The 17,468-nt window shown below is 40.5% G+C and overlaps 1 protein-coding gene across 8 annotated transcripts in view; it reads left to right on the top strand.

Annotated features, from left to right (window-relative positions):
• Positions 1-4,215: 4,215 nt before the first annotated feature.
• ADD3 (adducin 3) overlaps positions 4,216-17,468 on the top strand; it is a 133,070-nt gene continuing 119,817 nt past the window's right edge. For 3 of the 8 annotated variants that reach the window (XM_043475483.1, XM_043475484.1, XM_043475476.1), the window contains exon 1: positions 4,216-4,501. The gene's annotated coding sequence lies outside the window, so the exon portion shown is untranslated. Of the gene's footprint in view, positions 4,502-5,443; positions 5,658-6,334; positions 6,675-6,992; positions 7,092-17,468 lie in introns of those variants that run through there. The other 5 variants (XM_043475479.1, XM_043475485.1, XM_043475482.1 and 2 more) reach the window with 5 other exon arrangements.

Genomic DNA, 17,468 nt, shown 5'->3' with positions numbered 1-17,468 from the left:
CACAGAAACTGGTACGTTGATTTTTTGTGTAGTTTGATTTTTTTTAACCTATGTATGGGGCTCTTATTGGAATATCTTATTTATAGCAGTTGTTTATTAGTTTTTTGTGTATTAGCAGTTATTTGTTTAGCCATTGTGTGTTAGCAGTTATTTATTTAGCCATGATGACTCCTTGGTAGGTCAGTCGGTAAAGAATCTGCCTGCAATGCAGGAGACCAGGGTTCGATCCCTGGGTTGGGAAGATCCCCTGGAGAAGGAAATGGCAACCCACTCCTGTATTCTTGCCTGGAAAATCTCATGGACAGAGGAGCCTGGCAGGCTACAGTCCATGAGGTCTCAAGGGTCAGACACAACTTAGCAACTAACCACATGATAATCTTAAAAGACTCATCAAGTGGAGAATGAATAAATGACAATAAATACCCTTTGGGGAAAAAGGGAAGACTCTGAGGGTGGTATTTTGTAAATGTTACAGATATGTATCAGGCCTGGTTCTTAAACAGTTTTTTAAGAAACTGTCAGGCATCTAACTGAGGCAATTCCTTTAAAATAAACCATATGGTCACATAGTACTATTAAAATATGTTGATACATCCTTGAGTATCACTCTGATTATGTCTCCTTGGGGAGTGGGGAACTCATTAGCATGAGTTCCATGTCAGTCCTTCCTCCTCTGTTCCCCAAATACTTTCCACACTCACTTGGCACAAAGGGGTGATCAAAACGTATGTAGCATGGCCAAGTTTCCAAATGAATGGTTCATCTAACCCCACTGATTGAATACATGACATTAAGAAGTATGAAAAGACTGTTGTGCTTCTCTGAGTTTATCTTTCTGTCTGAGAGCTTTAAAAATGTAAATTTGGGGGGAAATGATGGTGGAGGGCTCTCTATACAAATTCTTAGCTATTCATTTTACAGATGCTATTTCCCAGCCCAAGGGAAAAGCATCAAAGCTGAGAAGTTGTTAAACTGGGAGCAGCAGGGTGCATACGTGAGTGTGTGTGCCCGCGTGCGCGCACACACACAGGAAGAGATAAACCTGTTTGCTTTCTGAACCATTAAAGTAGTAAAACAGGTTGTTTAGGGTAAAGTCCCTTGAACTAGATAATTGATTTTAAATACATCTGCCTATAATAACACCTTTTCTTTACAAAGTGCTTTGAAAAGTTCAAAGCATTTTTTCTTTTATTATCATTTGAACTCTATAACCACCCTAAGAAGTAGGGACAGCAGGTCTTATCATCCTCCACCACCATTTAAAAGATGGCTCAACTTGAGGCACAAGCACGTCCAGAAACTTGTTTGAGGTCACATAACCAGTTGGTTTCACAACTAGAACTAGAGCACTGGAATTCTGAAACTTAATCCTCTGTTCTCTTGGCAGAGAGTGTCTCGGCTACTGCTTGATCTACCCAGAGTTCATGCGGTGATTTGTGGCTACAATTTAATTGGAGAATACAAATCAGGCATGCCTAAAGAGCTCTACAGAAAGGAGATTGTTTCTCTTAGATCATGACTGTGTTAGAGAAAAAGGAGGTAGAGAATGGAGTCAGTTGTTTTAGACAATGCAAATTACAAACACACAAAAACACTTTGTAATCGGTTTCTGGATATTTTGGGGGGCTATTCATTTCATTAATTTGTGTATTCATTTTTTAAAGTATCTATTAAGTGCCTTTATATAAGAGACTATGCTCAGCACTTTGGGGAAGATACAAAGAAATGCATTTAATTTTGAGGAGTTGCTTTGAATTATACGAATAACAGCCATTTTACTCATTGTCCATTAGCACCTGATAGACAAATGCCTTCCTTGCAGAAGAGCAAGATAAAAAGAGATGAAGAAACTGGGCAACTAATTTCCTTCAATTCTCTCCCTATGTTGTTGTTTAGTTGCTAAGTCATGTCTGACTCTTTCCAACCGCATGTAGCCCACCAGCCTCCTCAGTCCGTGGGACTTCCCAGGCAAGAATACTGGAGTGGGTTGCCATTTCCGTCTCCATCTCTCCCTATGGGAGGCTTTTTTTTAAAAAATGTAAGTGATAAATTGTCTTGCCAGGTACACAAAACACCAAGTTTGCTCTGTCAGCTAATCTAAGGTAATGCCCCCTTGCAACTAGGGAGGTATGCCAGGTTCCTCATGAGGAACATCAGATCAGGATTTAAGGGGAAAAAATGCTAGACCTTAGCCCCAAAAGCAGCTTCCAAAAAGCATCTCTGAAGTTCAGAACTAAATCTCTACAATACTTTCTCCTCCCTGGATCCAAAATGAACTTATCCTCTTCACAGGCGTTCTTGAGGATCTAGACAAAAGGGAACTGAGGAACCAAAGGGTGCAAGAAAAGAAGTGCAGGGACCTGTCATTTGGGTGGAAGATGAATAAGAGTTTGCAAATAATTTTTGTGAATTTCCTTAGAGGTCACTTAAAAAAAAATTCCCTGGGGACAAATTTCTTTACTTTCCAGCATAAACACCTCCAAGCCTGAAGGCAATATTTGTATTCATATTTACACACATTACGAGCACTTGTTTGATATATCTTTAGTTTATACTACATGAACACAAAATGAGTGAAAGACTTTTTGATGTTGTGACAGGTCTTGCTCAGGCCCCAGTGTGGGTCTGTGAAACAGTATGTATGTTCATACATGTTGTTTATTTGCTGTGTGTGTGAAGGCGCTTCCCTGGTGGTTCAGATGGTAAAGAATCTGCATATAGTGTAAGAGACCCAGGTTTGATCCCTGGTTCAGGAAGATCACCTGGAGAATTCTTGGCTGGAGAATTCCATGGACAGAGGATCCTTGTGGGATACAGTCCATGGGGTTGTCTATGTGAAGAGTAGAGACCGAGTTAACTTCCCTGAGCCCCCAGTTTGTTTCTCTGGGTTTCCATTTTTTTCCATTTGTGAAATTACAGGGTTGGAGTTGGTGAGCTCTAAACTCTGTTCCAACTCTACCAATGATGATGAACCAGTTCTTTTAAATGATGTTCCGATTGCTATTAAACACATACTTTGCATTTCAGTTAGTCAGTATTTTTAGCAATATTGTAGGATTCTGCTGCAGGAAAATTGGTTATAATTGGGTATACAATCATAAGTCAGATAAAATTAAGTTTTTTCGCTTTACAAAAACAATATGTGATTTGCAAAATAGTTTTGGAATAGTTGTAAATAATAAGCTCTGCTTATACATTTAAAATAAAGACATTTTTAATCCAAGTTTTCAGGAGAAGCAGAGTGTAAGGTGAAATACATACGCCTCAAATAACAAAAATATAAATGTTTAATTGTCATAAAAATCATAGTATTTTGGAATGCTAAAGGAAAATTTCAAAGCAACATCCTTATTTTAAAAAACAGGGGACTATGGAACAAAAAAGTTTACTTACCTGCTCAAGATCACTGGTAGTTAACAAAAGCTGTGTAAAAACATCAATCGCAGAATATTTTCCATATTTTTCTCTACTCATATTTTGGGACCACACCTCCTCATTTACTACTGAAGAAAAAAAATCTCAGATGTTCAGTGCTTAAATTGAGGAATATTATTTGAGATAAAAATTAAAGTTATTAAGCAGACTCATTTTCCTCCTGTGTGGACACACCACATTCTAATAATGTAAATAGTAAATTTGGATGCATTTAAAGTAATCTACCTATGAGTTCCTTAATTTTGCTGAACTTTTAATTGCCACTGAAATAGCATAATAGCCAGCTTTTATTTTCTTAAATTAGTTTAGATTTTTATTGTTTTTTCTATAAATAATAATTTTTACAAGTACAGATTGATCTGTCAATAGTATATTTTCTTTTTTTAACTGAAGTACAGTTGATTTACAATATTTTCTAATACTGATATTCACTGAAATACCAGATATGCTTGTATTAGGAAGACTTGACTCTTGTTCCCATTTGTGTGTTTTATTTTATTATTCTTTTCTTGCTCTTGTATTAAATATGAAATAACCTCCCTTTGTAGAGTTATCAGTTTAAAGCGATGATTCAAAATTAATTATTAACACAAAGTACTAGTCAGTTTCAAGGCACATCACTTTATTTTTGCCATGGACCCCAGAGCTTGAAGTTAGCAGGGCTCTTTAAAACCAATGCTTCTAGCATTTCATTGACTCACACTAAATCGGTCCCTCTATCACCCAGTTAATTTTAACCTTGACCTCCCACAGCTGTACTGCCATACTCAGTCCAAAAAAACTCCCTGCTTCCACCCTTTCAGCCTCTCATGAAGCAATAGTGGAGAGGAAAAACACTACCCATTCCTTTAAGAAAGATTCCGCCTCCTCTCTCATAAGCAAGCGCCTAATGGTAATCGTGGAGTCTCTACCAGAGTCACACACTTTACTACTCGGCGTTGGGAGAAGCCGCCGCAGCCGCCGGTCTGAGGCTGCAGTGGGTTTCTGTGCAGCACTGCAGAATCCCCACCTAGAAGACACACACGTCTACTGCCCTGGACACAAGAAAGCCTTGCATCTTAAGCGGGTAAGCAAATCTTTTATCCATTTTGTCCAGAAACTGTGGGAAATGGAGTGATCACGGGAAGGATTGCTCATCAGACATGCTTAAAATGGATTATGTTAATTTGTCTTCCTTTGGGGGCGGGGGGGAGGTCTAGATCTGTGACAGGCAAACGTCCTGTGCAGTGGAGACTATTGTCTGGTATGTACCCCTAACGCACTTTTGGGGGGCTATTCATAAACCGGCTAACCTTGATGCGTGCCAAGCTTTTTTTTTTTTTTTTCATTTTTTGCTTTCTAAATGCAAGAAAACATCCAGCCACTCCCAATATCTCTCTCAAATACTGCAGATATTTTAAAATGCCAAATAAAATGACAGGCCAAGCATTTTCTAAACATTTTCTCCCCAAAGCCAGGAAGCCTTCCCCACCATCCTTTAGGGGTATTTAAAAACCATGAGGCATGGTTAGATTTTGAGCATATGGGAGATGGTGGTAGACTAAAATTTCTATAGCTTTGGTCCAGTGGAGAGAGAAAGCGAGGATAAATGAATCACAGTTTGTGCCAAGACAAGATTCATTTTCCACACTTCATATGTGGGAAGAGGAAACTACATTTTAATTAGCACATTTTTAGGGAAGAGGGAGGGGATGAAGATGAGGGGGATGGCACGAAGTATTTGAGGGGGAAGAGAAGAGTCTGCAGAGGAGGAAGGAAATGAAGTGGACTGTCGCCAATGCCTTGGAAACGAAGGGAGATAAGGGTGGGGAATGAAGTTTGTTGTTGTGTGTTAGGGTGGGGTTGACCCAAGAGACCATGAATAACCAGAATGCCGCTCAGAGGGTGGGCTTGGGAGTGGATTTGTGTCCGTGCAGTACACGGATGCGGGAGGGGTGTGCAAGTCGTGGGTGGTAGAGGAAGGTGTGCGTTGCTGGGAGGTCTGTTTCTAGGGTAGGTCTTGTCTGGGCGGAGGTGGGGGGGCAGTGTCACCTGTGGATGGATCCACATCCCTGCAAAGTTTACCCGGCCCCGAATTAATTTTCAAGGCTGGCAGTGCCTTGACTTTTCACTCCAAGAGATGAGCTCTCATAAAGTCTCAAGGCCAGGGGCCAAATTCTCGGTGAAGACCCTTGAGGCGTGCAAGTGGAGCTGATAGAGAGAGCCCCTGCCCCTCTGTGGAGGTGAGTAGGGGAAAGAGGCGCCCCCACAGGCAACTATGCTGAGAACACCCAGCCCCTCCTGTGAGGGGCGTCCGGAGGTTGAACCTTAGCAGTGGCCTCCCGCTGAAGACCCAGCAGCCAGTGTAGGCGGCCGAGGTTGACTCTGAAAGCTGTGGCTCAGCGTCAGGAGCGTGGCCGGCGGCGGCGGGAGGTGGGGGCCTCGCTCAGGTTTGGGCGGGCTGCATTTCCAAGGCGCCCCTCCTATCCCTTGGAGTCGAGATTCTGTCGGGGTCTTTTACTCCTCCGACCCTCCCGCAAGGCACGCAACGGATTGAAGCTGTAGAGCTGGAGGAGGACGCTGAAGAGATGCCAGACAGCTGCCCCGCACCAGGCCCTCCCACAGGCCAGGCCTGTAGGGCCCCGCGGCCGCGGCTTTAGAGACTGGGTGCGGGCGGGAGAGGAGGGGGCCGTAGGGGGCGGTACCAAGTCTCTGGAGGGGCCCGAGGGGCCGCGTTGGGGGCGGGGCCTTGAGGAGGCGGGGTCAGGAACATCCTGTGATTCCGAGGGGCGGGGCCAGGACGCTCGGGGACCCGAGGGGTGGGACCAGGGGCGTTCGGGGGCCGCGAGGGGCTGGCTTGTGGGGGTGGAGCCAGAGGCGCCTGGGGGCCTAAGGGCGGAGCCTTGGGGCGGGGCCAGGGGACGCTCCAGGGGCTCTCGGCCAGTCCCGCCAGAGCGTGAGCTGCCTGCCGGTAACGGTCGCGGGGGCGCGGGGCGGGAGGGCAAAGAGAGGGGTTTATATTGTATTTTTTAAAAACGGAGAGCGAAAGCTAGAAGCATCGCGACCCAGGTGTCGCCGCTTCCTGCCTCTCAGGGCTCGGCGCCCAGGTCCCTCCCTCCTCACGCCCCCTCCCCTTCTGCCCTCCCCTCTGGAGCCGTGCGGCGCTTAAGAGGCGGTGGTGGAGGATCGCGCGGCCGCTGCAGTCCCGGCGGCCGCGGAGAAGGAGGGAGGTGAGCACAAAGCCGGCTGCGCGCTGCGAGGTAATCCTGAGGGGAGAGAAGGCGCGGCCTTTCCGCCGCTTCTCGCGGCGGGGACGGCAGGCGCCCGCGCGGGCTGGGCTGCGGGGACCCTTCCAAGGGGGTCGCGCGGGGGTTGGATTGCGGCGACTTGCTGGGCCGAGGGGACTTTCCTATTGGCTGCCCCTGCGGCCTCAGGTGAACCCTTCTCCCTCCGGGACTGGAACGGGAGCCTCGGGCGAGGAAGGTGGACCTGCAGGGGAGGATCTCGGGGCGCCGCGGGGTGGGCCCGAGTCTTTCGGGCGTCCTCTGATTTCTCCCAGAGGACGGGGAGTTCTAAAAACCAAGAACTGGCCGAGGCTTCGGGATCCGAGGGACCTTAAGCTCTGAAGGTGCGCTCCAGGAGGGTTGGGAGGTTCCCGCGCTTGGAAAAAGGTGGAGGTAAGGGAGGAAGTGTTGGTTTGTTTTCCTCGTTAAAAAAAACTTCTGTTACCAAGTTGAGAGTATTCAACCAAACCTTTCTACCGTAATCTGTGTCCCCATCCCCCCGACACACCCACCCACCCCACCCCTACAAATGTATACATGTTAGGTTGTGCTTCCTGCCCGGGGTGACAGGCAAGAGTTGGCTACAGGTCGGGTTAGCTGGTGTTTAGGGGAGTCCAGGCTGTTTGGAGGTATGCCATCATAGCTGAGGCAAGACCACAGAGACAGGTAGAATAAGCTAGGCCTCTAGTAAAATAGCAAGCGTGGCCTCAGGTAAACTTTTCTTGTTGGAGAGATTTAATTGCAAGTAGGTGCCCGTTTAAAATGGGAGCGTGAGTAAAACCTCTAATTTCTTTGGCACATGTGCTGTTGTAATTGACCTGCTGGAGTGGTGTGGAGAGAAATGGAATTTAAATCAACCAAGAGGCTTTGAGTGGGGATTTGTATGCAAGTTTGGTGAGGGAGTTGATAAGATTTGGGGGGTAGGAATCAGCTACATTTTAAAGGTGCATGAACTTTTTTATGTTATGACACTTTAGATTTAGCAGTATGAAATGTTTGCTTTTCTTGGAATGGAGTGCATCAGCACCATGCTGGGTACATCCTACTTTGGGCTTTGGAGGACTTCTAATTAGATTATTAAAGGGAGTAAAATAAGAATATCGTAATTTGTCGTTTTTAAATAAGATGCTTGACTATTTTGTTAAAGAAGAAAAAAGGTAATTAAGATATGGGACCCATTCATTTATAGGGTTAAGTTACTTTTGGAGCATATGTATAAAGTTTGTATATCTAAAAGTCTCCATTGCATTGTAATTGCACTGTAACTCATTTTCCTCTGCTTAAATTGAGCAGATTACCTTTGCAAAGGGAAGACCAGGGGGGAAAAAGGCCCCTTTTGCTATATTTAAGTGTTACTCTTTCCGAAGAGTTCAGTCTCTGCTCTTAAAACTCTAAATTGACTGAAAAATGTTGGCAATAGTTGCTTTTAAAGAAAAAAATGGATATGTCTATTTTGAATGTTAAACATAATTTGAACTCTTGAGATGGTTATGAGGAATTCAATAAGTTGCAGCTTTTTTACATATACGTTATAAGGAAATGTTTGTTGGTAGACATATGACACAGGTGGTCATAAGACATCTAGGAACTATTTTGCATGATAGAAAGATTGTATTTTCACAGTATGTTTTACATTCTGAAAATGAATGAGAAAATGATACTGCACACTTTGCTATTTCTAAGCCCCTTTTCAATAATGTTACACCGGTGTGAATGCGGGTTCTGCTCAGTGGTGTTTAAAGTGTGGATGTGGTCTTTGTCAAACCAGAATGTCTTTTGAGACTAAGAGAACAAAGCATCAGCCCACCTCCTACACACAATCCTGAAACCTAAATGCAGAGTAGGGCCCAACCTCTGAAGTTGTGAGCGCTCCTGAAGTAGGTCTCTTGTGCCTGAGTGTTTTTATTACACTTAAGCCTATGCAGGTTGTTAGCTATTTAATCTCTGCCATCTCAAAGTAGTTGGTTAGCAGTACTGGGCAACACTTACGTATGTCATCAGAGTACAAGAAATTTTATTTCTATTCGAGAAAGAAATCATATAAAAATCATAAAAACCCAACTCGGAACAAATTGGGTTTGTAAAATGCTGGGAATGATACTCTCAGAACCTTATGAGTTCTTATATATAAAGTGCTTAGAATACAGTTTGGTACTCAGTGTTTTATGTGTTTATATGCATCACTATAAGGTTACTTTTTTTGAAGGTGGTTATATCATTCGTCCCAGCAAGTGAAGACTCAGCAAATACTTGTAACAGCCAATATTATTTGTTCTACCTCTGTGCCAGGCACAGACTTTTATATGTTTAATCCTCATAACAACCCAATGCGTAAACAGACATAAAGGTTTAAGTATTTTGTATAGCTCCTAGGCACAGACTGGCTGGTTCTGAACCCAGAGCCTGATTTGAAAGTGAGTCCACATAACCAGTAACCCCTACTGCTATTAAACTTGGGGTAATACCTGCAAATGAATGAAGTATCTTCACAGGCTCTCCAAGACTCCAACTGTGCGTATGCCTTGTTTAGCAACACCCTCCTGTGTTAATATCACCAAGATGTGTTTAAATCTGAAGGGCGATAATCAATCTGCATTAAGTAGAATCACGTTTTGACTTTGGAAGAGGATTCTCTTTTCACGTGACATATGTGTAGCTTGAATGCTAGAATGTGGGCTGTACTATGTTATCTTTTTAATTACTGAAGATTCAAGTCTTTTTTTGTTGTTCTTTAAGCTTGCCAGATGTGTAGGGCCTCATCTGGTCCAACAGGCTCTTTGTTGATTCTAGTTCTGCACTAAGTCAGTAGGCTTGATCTTCTGATTATCAACACTGCATCAGCCTGAGGTGAATATTAACTTCAGTTTGTTCAAAATTCCACCTGAGTTACCCTTTACAATTAGCTGTAAGTGGCTTTTACTTTGTCACTCCCATTCCTCAAGGACCTCTGTGTAGCTGCTTCACTAGTGTCGTTGATAGGTCAAGCCAGTTAATTATAACCTAAATTAGTAGCTGTTTTGAAGTAATGTTTAGGATTACTATTGTAGAGATTAAATATGTCCTTTGTTGGCAATTTAGTGAAAGGTAATATTAGGGAGCAGTGTTTAAAAACAGCATTCAAAAAATAAAAATAAAAACAGCATCTGTTGAATTAAGAAAGCTCAAACTATATTGAAGACACAGGCTACTAATATGTTCCTCACACTAAATAAACACTCATTTTTCTGATATTAAAATTCAGTGCTGTTTCAGATTCCTTTGGAAATATTAAACATGTAGAATTTGAATAGAAAACATTTAAATGTTTAATCAAGAGTACTTTCTTTTAAACATAAACAAACTATTTGAAATTAATTGAGCTGTCATAGACTGTGGCTAGTCACTGAGATTCAAAATGGGTGCCCTAATACTTTATTTCATGTCTCTGTTAATGCTTAATCATTTGATCTTGGGGTATGTGCCCTAGTATTTCTAGATGAGATTGTTATGAGATATTTCAGGTCTTGCTAGTGACTAAATTCTTTTGGCCAAAAGCCAAGACAGTCTCAAATTTTTACTGCAGTGGGTTGTGTATGTTAAGAATCCTCTCTAAATCATACAAGTTAGCAGTGTTTCATTGACTGTGGCTTGAAAGAAAAAGTTTGTTATCCCTTGTATATCCCTTATGTCTAATATGTTAGATGAATTTGATTAGTTGTTTTTTTTTTTTTTTTTCCTAGCAGTAGCTAGTTATGGACACACATGTGTAACCATACATGGAGGATGCTCTTCCTTTCAGGTTAATTACAAAATGATTCACCTGGCATTCATGTAGTGATTATTTGAATATTAACTGCATGCATAGAACAGTTTTAACTGAAATTAACTGAAAGTGTTAAAGTATTAGAGAAAAAGACGTGTGTGGGTTTTTTGTTTCATGTGTATTTTAATGTTGATCTCTTATATGTGGACTAATCACAAAATCAAGCTCAAAAGTAAGTTAATTACACAATTGAAAACATACTTGAACATTAAAGTACCGTTTAACTTACTGTAAAGTCTTAGACGACAGCATAGATAATGAGAATCAGAGTCTTTTGTTTTCTTTAAATTATTTTCTTGTTGGGTATCTTTGAAAAGTAGCTTTCAGGTTTCTAGGACATGACTTACTACACTGAAGGAACAATTTAAAAAAGAGTATCCTAGAAACCTTAAAGAATAAATGTGGCTTTCATAATTGTCTAGCATAACTTAAAAACTAGTTGCATGACCTCCAAAAAGTATAAAAATGGATGAAATTCATGCTTGATGTTTAAAGGCTTTTTGTTTTTGTAAATTTCCTTCCTAGGAAGATTGTATAGACTGGTTTTTAACTATGCCAGCGCTGAATTATTATTATAAAATATGTTTGCTAAGTCGCTTCAGTCGTGTCCAACTCTGTGCGACCCTGTGGACTGCAGCCCACCAGGCTCCGTTGTCCATGGGATTCTCCAGGCAGGAAGACTGGAGTGGGTTGCCATTTCCTTCTCCAGTGTGTTTAGTCTTTGACATATAATTATATCTTTATGAGGTGAGATCTAAGTTGATTTTACCTAATGTCAGGCTGATCTGTCTCACCACTGTATATACTTTACAATTACTTGTTTTAAAAGTTGGTTTTAGTTAAAGCTTAATTGGAAATGTTAAGACTCCCTGATATAAAATGAACTTTGAAACCTCTTGTTTTAAATTGCCTGAAACTGGATCTGAGGATATTGGTATATAGCAGTACATTAACTAGCATTTAAGACTGCTACTGACTCAAACTAGACTAGAGTTTGAAGATTGGGTTATGAAGCTCACTTTTTCTGCTGTAGACATACTGACCTCCATATGATAAAAAACTTCCCACAACCAGCCAACCAGGGGGTGAAACACTTTTTGGAAACTTAAGGGCAGTAATAACAACTTACATTCTTAAAACCAGTGTTTCAAGAAGCACACTGTATATGTTATTAAAACAACTTTCAAAATTTAATGCTCACAATGTTCATTAAGGGAAGTAATATAAAAACTTAACTCTAAGTAACATACATGGAATTCTTGCTTTATTCCTTTTGCTAATTCTCATACCTCTTTGAATTTGTTCTTGTAATTTTTCACTCCCCTATCCCCCACCAAAGAAGTGCTTACTTCGGATGGAAGAGGAAAGGACAGTGCAGGTGTGAGTTCAGGAGCCTGTTTAATTCAGCTCCCAGGGCTATTGGTTGTTTGCTAGGGGAACTGGAATTTCAACAATGTAGAAAGCAGTCAGGTTGGAGCAGTGCTGAGTTTTATCAGTATCTTGGGGACTTAGTCTGTGCCTTTAATTTGTCACTGTCAGCAGTGTTTCTGTGAAGTTCTTCCACAATGGCTCAGCTCATCCTGTGCGAAAACAGCATTTCCTTTCTCTTTTCCATACAATATTCTTGTCCTGTCATCTTTTGATCCGCTGGAATGACTCCATGCCACGGCAAAGAGATAGGTTTCCTCAGTATTCTCATGGAGAAGGTAATTAGGCTTATTTGGTACATCTAAAGAAGTATATTTTGGGATCAAGGCCTCCCCGGGGATCCCTTTTTTAATCCTTCAGAAATTAGAGCCAGCAACTGTTAGCTGCATTGTTACTTCTAATCTCCTTTGTCTTATTAGTACATAAGGAAAAGATTCTGTAAGGTCAGCCTTTTATTATCTGAGGAAGTGTTTAGGGAAGGGTGATGATGGTCAGAGCTCAAGTGGAGCTGTGAATGAGCTTAGATGCATAGGGTGAAAGTGGACAGGGGGAAGGATGAAATTGATATGTTTTCCCTATTTCTTATCCCCACTCCCAGTGCTTTTTTTTTTCCTTTTTAAAATTTTAAAACCATGTTACTTTTACCTTGCCTTTCTCCTTTGACTTCTTTTTTTTTCTTCCAGGACTGAGTTTTAGCTCAACTAGAAAAGGTGGAATTTTTAAGATGATTGCTGAAACGTTTGGCTTTCATCTGTAGGTTACACTAAAAAGAATTTCCTTCTGTTTCTGTCCGCAACTGTATGCTTTTTAATTAAAAAAAAAAAAAGTCTGAAGCAGAAGTGTGGGAAACCTTACTTATCATTAATAATTGGGAACTGATATGTATTAAAGTAAAAGACAGATTAATGAATCAGAAATATGTATTTGTTTTTTGGAAAATTAGATGTACAGTAATTTTGTATTAGGATGTTTGCTTGTTTTTAAGTGGGTATCAAAAATTATATGAATTTTTTAAACCAAAAATGTTGAAAGTAATATGAAAGTAATACATCTTTCATTAGTCTTAGTGAATGTTGATAATGACACAATCACAGTTTTCCAAACACTGTGCTGTCTTGAATACCTTAATGAGATTTGATAGACAAGATTTGATCTGTAGCCACTGAAAGGCCGTTACCTCTGTATTAGGGAAGGAACATTTTATGCCTGAATAAAAAAGTATAGAAAAGGCTCTGAGAAGCTGATTACTTGGTAATCACTTGTTAGGTGATTTTATTAATATTGTGTTTGATGTTTTGTAATCTGAATTTCCCTGGGCTCTTTAAAAGTGTCTGATTGGACCATCAACTTTTGATGAATGAGTTTCTGGAGGGATTGTGACGGCCAGTTACGAGCTTTGAAGAGAGAATCCCTGCTTTGTATCACACCTGAATGTTATAGAACATGCTTCTTGGCACGTGTGTAATTTGGGCTCAAAGGGAAGAGTGCCATCTACTGAATGAATGACCAGCATCAAGTTGAGCAACCCCAAGTTTTTGTTGCAGAACTTTCAACTGGCTTCTGGAGAAACCAGACTCAGCTTCATCAAAGAATTTGACAGGATCTTAACACCAAGTGGAATTATTGTTTGCTTAATTTTAATTATGCTTGCCAGCAGGAGGCCGGAACACATGATGAAGAACTAATTCACTGCCTGTTGAAATGCATGGGGAAAGGAGAAACTTGAAAAAGTTGCTGGGACGTCATCTTAAAAAATAGTCTAGCAACGGTTAAATCATTGTTAAATTAAAAATGGTAAAGAATTGTTTTAGTGAGGCATGTTTCATTAGTAGCACTGGGTATTGATGGCTCCTGCAGACAATAATGCTGCTGTTTAAAATTTGGACTTCAAACCTTCAGTCATTTGTTTAACTGGAGGTAAGGGTTTTAGAAGTATTTGAGTAATTTGGTTAGTTTTTCTCTCTTGCCTTTTTCTTTGTCTCTGGTTCTAAGGCAGATTCCTGCTTGAGTGAATTCTGTGTTTTGAAGTGGATTTTGTTGCTGTTTTGGCTTACTCAAGTGGCCTCCTGCTTTGTTTTTTGTCATGTGTTCCTTCACTTCCAGAAACTGCTTATGGTCATAGCCAAGGGTAGAACTGGAGGTAGTAGAACCAGGTATGGGTCAGGAGTGGAGGTTTATGATACCTGGGACAGACCTGTCAGAGCCAGACAAGAGGGAATTGAAAGGAAGCTTTGAAATTGTTATGGTAAGAAGGATATCTTTGTTTTGTATCTATTATATATAATTACTTAATCAGTAACCACTTTTCTCAGCCTTAAAACCTGCCAAGGATCCTGTTAAGCACTTTACATAAATTATCTGAAGTTTAGTTAAGTAACTTGCTCAAGATCATACAGTTAATGAGTGACAGAACCAAGACTTGAGCCCAGGGCTAATTCCTTTAAACACTCTGCTCACCTGCTCTTTATTTAAGCTCATTCTTATTGGTAACTGCACAAAAGACTAGAACTGAGATCACAATGGTATTTCTACCTTTGCTGGAAAATATTGGTGGTTTTTGCTTGTTTGTTTGAAGAAGGTGATAAAATGGTTAAGTAGGATTGAGATTTCAGTAGAATCAGGAAATACATGAGAGATGGACTTTCAAATATTTGGCTTGTCTATAATATTCATTTCTTTGTTCCTTTTGCTATAATATTAACTTAAAACCACAAGAAAAGTTCATTGTTGAAGCATTGAAGTGAATTGTTTCACATTGCTTAAAATCTGCTGCTGCTCGGAGAGAAAGGTTGAGTTAATGAAGGATTTTACGTTTGATTTGGGAGAGGGAGTAGGATGGGTATAGGTAGGGATTTGTTAGTCTTTCTGTATTTCAGTTCAGTCACTCAGTTGTGTCCGACTCTTTGCGACCCCATGGACTGCAGCATGCCAGGCTTCCCTGTCCATCACCAACTCCTGGAACCTACTCAAACTCCTGTCCATTGATGCCATCCAACCATTTCATCCTCTGTCATCCCCTTCTCCTCCTGCCTTCAGTCTTTCCCAGCATCAGAGTCTTTTCAAATGAGTTAGTTCTTTGCATCAGGTGGCCAGAGTATTATAGAGTTTCAGCTTCTGTGTTTTGTGCAAGCTGTGTTTTGCTTGCTCCTAAATAGTTTTAGGTTGTAGTACTTTTTGATATGGCAGTAATATTGCATGTCCACAGCACAGTGAAGTTCAACCATGTGCAGTCTGAGGTCCTGGGGTAACCTCAACTTCTTGTGCACATCAGGTAAGCTCTCTAGACCAGATAAGTACCATCTTAACATACCTTTGTGTAGTTAGACTTTTGAATGCATGTGTTCTCTGTTAAAAGATATTTTACACCTGACTAATACTGAGTATGTTTTTGGTACACAACATATATTTTAACCTTAAAATATGTTTTGACCTTAAAAGGCATCCTTATTACTTTAAAAGCATGGAAATAATTATTTTGGTATAATACAAAGCTTCTGAAATTACAGTTCAGTCATGGTTGTGCTGTGTATTCTAAAACCCAATTGCTCTTTTAGAATTTCTGACTTTTTCCTTCATATGTAGAAACATTACGCTTTATTGTCTGGAAAATCCCCTTAGGAATATCAATTATGTAACTCTTTGAGATTCTGACTGTCTATCCAGTCAAGCATTAAAAAAAAGCCAGCAACAACTAAGATGACTATACAAAAGATGTTACTTGCCAGTGTATGATGAATGCTACAGGTACAGATAACAAATGCTATAGGTCATCTGATCAAGAAAAGAGCACCATGGATAGAACAGTCAGAAAAAGGTCCCCAGGAAAGAAGAATAGGGGTGGTCCTTTAAAGGCATGGTAGAGTTTCACTAGATGCAGACCATGGAAAGGGTTTTGGCAAGAAATTTCTGACCATGAAAAGAGTAATCCTTTGGGACTTCCCTGGTGGTCCAGTGGCTAAGATTCCATGCTCCCAAAGGAGGGAGCCTAGGTTTGATCCCTGGTCAGGGAACTGGATCCCACATGCTATAACTAAGATCCCGCATGTGGCAACTAAGACCCGGTGCAGCCAAATAAATAAATATTTTAAAAAATAGTAATCCTTTTTCCTGTAGCATGCTGGAGATAGTTTATAATCATGGTTCACAATCTCGTCTCACTGTAAGGCACGTGAAGGCTATCACATACTCTATGAGAAACAGTGCCAAGGACACACTGCCGAGGAAGTGTGTTAGAATATTGCAGGGCAAGGAGGAAAGGGTGGTAGGCGTGGTGAAAATCATGTACCTTTTAAAAATTGTCCCCTCTGGACCTCATGTGAAAATGATTGATTCGTAGAAACATGTTTATACTGCTATTTGAAGCCAGTAATGCTTAGGAAAGTTGGTACTTGCAAAAAGACTTTAGAAGTCCTCATCATTCCCAACACTGGACAATGAAAGCCTCCTTTGGGGAAAAGGTGTATATTTTTCTTAAATCTAAATTCATCCATCGTTTAGTTTGTTTGCTGAATACTGGAGTATAGTTTTGCTGATGGCTCTGTTATAACTTTTGGATCTAACATGTGGATAGATGGTGTTGCTGATACTATGAGATATAATAATTTTGACTTAATTTTTGTGACTATCTTGTTTTGGATACTAGAAAATTTGTCCCAATTGTCTGAATTCTCTTAGGTTTGGTAACATTTATCACTTACTATTCGAAAAATATTAGTATAATTAACTATTCAAGTTATTTTGAGCAAGTCCCTGTTCCTTTTTCACTGTAGTTTTTTAAATAAAATATGTGAGGGGTTGAGATCATTTTAGATCCATTTTAGTTTGAAGAGGCTGTGATTGTAGTTCTTAGAAAGGTGAGTTTACCAATTAGTGGTTTTAGTTGAAAGGTGGCTGAGAAACATATGATTGTACTGTGTGAAGGTCCTGGGACTAGGTCTGATAGAAGGCTGTGAAGGTCCTGGGACTAGGTCTGATAGATGGCTAAGACAGCCCCTTGTCTCTTTGTGTATGTGGTAGCTGAGAAAAGGACATCATCATTCTAGGAACTTGTCCATTCCCAGAGTTTCTTTCAGTTCTTCAGAAGCTAAGGGCCCTTGGCAATGGACAGTGGATAGATCCTCTTTGAAAACAATGAAATAGGCAAGGATAGTAACTTTTCCTAAAGCCAACTAGGCTTTAGGAAACATTGAACTTTTGTTTCAACTAGAAACATGGAACCTTTTTTTTAGAAATGTACTTTCCTTTCACATCACAACTTTATTATATTTTGGTATATTAGTTCCTCATAAAGATTTCTCTGACCTTTCTTTAGCTTTTCTGAGCAGCTTTATGCTTCCTTTTGCTTGTTCATTTATGCATTAAACAAATATTTATTGAGCACTTACTATGTGCTAGATCCTCTTCTAAGTGCTGGGAATATAGCAGTGAGCAAAACAGATAAACTCTCTTGCCCTAATGGAGTTTATATTCTTGGGGGTAAAGAAAAATAAATAAGTAAAATATATATTGTGTTGATATAAATATTTTGGAGAAATATAGAC

This window comes from Cervus canadensis, chromosome 8, assembly GCF_019320065.1.
Source record: "Cervus canadensis isolate Bull #8, Minnesota chromosome 8, ASM1932006v1, whole genome shotgun sequence".
Taxonomy (NCBI): domain Eukaryota; kingdom Metazoa; phylum Chordata; class Mammalia; order Artiodactyla; family Cervidae; genus Cervus; species Cervus canadensis.
The sequence above is the reverse complement of the archived record's forward strand: the minus strand, read 5'-3'. Positions and strand labels throughout refer to the sequence as shown.